At 34.6% G+C, this 2,361-nt stretch overlaps 1 protein-coding gene across 1 annotated transcript in view; it reads left to right on the forward strand.

The window, feature by feature from the left end:
* The window catches only part of LOC106879645 (3-methyl-2-oxobutanoate dehydrogenase [lipoamide] kinase, mitochondrial), a 64,642-nt gene that overhangs the window by 21,414 nt on the left and 40,867 nt on the right, over window positions 1-2,361 (forward strand). The gene's annotated exons all lie outside the window — the stretch shown is intronic.

Genomic DNA, 2,361 nt, shown 5'->3' on the forward strand with positions numbered 1-2,361 from the left:
ATGCAAACACACACCCACGCAAACACACACCCACGCAAACACACACCCATGCACACAAAAACATGCAAGCACGCATGCAAACATGCACACAAGCACATACATGCACACAAGCACATACATGCAAATACGCACACAAACACATACATGCAAACACACACCCACGCAAACACACACCCACGCAAACACAAAAACATGCACACAAGCACATACATGCACACAAACACATACATGCACACAAACACATACATGCAAACACACACACCATTTAATGTCCAGCTTCCATGCTGACATATAGATGTATGTGAGTGTTTAATTGTGAATAATAGACAGAAAATGTTTTTTCGTCTAAGCAAAAGAAATGAAATAAAATGCTTTGCGCAAACCAAGTCCTGGTGACATTGACTCCAGCAGCATATTGCATTTCATGGAAACAACTGAATATTATATTTTGAAGTGTATATATCTAGGTCATGTGAGCAAAATTTTTTTACTAACTCAATTCAGAATGTTTTTGTTTTTTTTTTTTCGTTTCCATTGAATATTGTCTCAAAGGAAGTCAAAACTCTATTTTCAAATGACAATTTCTCTGACAAAAAGATTCCTCTTATATGAAGTTTCTGGCTGTTTATTTTTATTTGATCTTGTATATTTATTAGAACATATATAAAAAATACCATCAGTACAAATACTGCTGCTGCTGCTACTACTACTACTACCTATCTATTTATCTTTCTACCTACCTATCTACCAGTCATTGTTTTTCTATCTTGCTCAGCAGAAAGAAAAATATAAATATTGGTGGTCTACTCTTACTTGTTTCTGTCATTTGACTGTGGTCATGCTGGAGCACTGCCTTAAAAGGGTTTTTTAGTTGAAGAAATCAACCCAGGATTTATCCTTTGTAAGGCTAGTACTTATTCTGTTGGTCTGTTTTGCCAAACTACTAAGTTATGGGGACATAAACACACCAACATCGGTTGTCAAGTGATGGTGGAGGGACAAACACAGGCACAAAGACAATACATGCATAAATACACACACACACACACACACACACACACACACACACACACACACACACACACACACACACACACACACACAAACACATGCACACATACATGACAGGTTTCTTCCAGTTTCTGTCTACCAAATCCACTCACAAGGCTTTGGTTGTCCCAAGGCTATAGCAGAAGACAATTGCCCAGAACCAAGAGGTTGGGAAGCAAGCTTCTAACCATACAGCCACATTTTTTTTTCACTAAAATGAAAAATGCCCCTCCACCCACAAAACAACATAAAACCTCGATAAATAAATTGTATTCACTTGTATAGAAATTAAGGTATGTTATTCTTATTGTAATGTTCAGTTTGAACTTTGCACATTTGGTTTGTATGAAACTTGTCAAACCTACATAGATACACACTTATGTTTCTCCTGTGTCTCTATAATGGAATCCTATTTGAAATTTCCTTCTGACCTTTTTTGATATCAACCTGCCTGAAACCACCCTTGGCTCTATGATATAAACTGTCTATTTTAAATGGATCTAAGTTCAAACCTTTCATCAAGTCTTCCTTTTATGTTCCAAACATGTATTTAGTAATGACAATGTTATTTCACTAAACTGTTTATTACTTTCATAATTAATTGTAATGAAGGAAATATATTTCAACAGAAAGGGTTAAACAATAAATGTACAATGAATCTGGATTTGCTTTAATTTTAGTTTGTTTTTCATGCTGGTTACAGAAGCAGTGAAATAATTAAATAAATAAAATATAGTTCAAATTGTACAAAAACCAGAAGAGTGTAACAGACGAGGGAACAACAGAACAAGATATATTAGTTTGATGCTCAGGGAAACTGGAAGAGTCTTTGACATTTTGAGCCCACACTCTTCTTCATAAAGGAATGAGGTGTGAAAACGGAAGGAGAGAGGAAAGAAAACAGAGAAATAAAGATGTCTGAACACATATGCACACACATATATACACACGGGTGTACACATACACACAAAACATTTTATCATTTCTTGTAATCTAACTCTATTAATGTGACTGACAAACATGGGTTCATTCTTACATATCAAGATAACTGTTTAGTGGTTAAAAAGTAGTGCTGTCAAACTAATGCTCCTCTTAAACACATTCCACAAGTGTCAGGATAAATAGATACAAGGAATGGGTTCATTTTGTTTGTGTATGGTGGGTTTCTTTATAGCTTGGAAAATGTTTTGATTACTACCTGTTGAATTGGGTATTGACTTTAAATCTGTTACATATATATGTATGTACACACACACACACACACACACATATATATATATATATATATATATATATATATATATATATATA

Source organism: Octopus bimaculoides, chromosome 16, assembly GCF_001194135.2.
Source record: "Octopus bimaculoides isolate UCB-OBI-ISO-001 chromosome 16, ASM119413v2, whole genome shotgun sequence".
Classification (NCBI taxonomy): domain Eukaryota; kingdom Metazoa; phylum Mollusca; class Cephalopoda; order Octopoda; family Octopodidae; genus Octopus; species Octopus bimaculoides.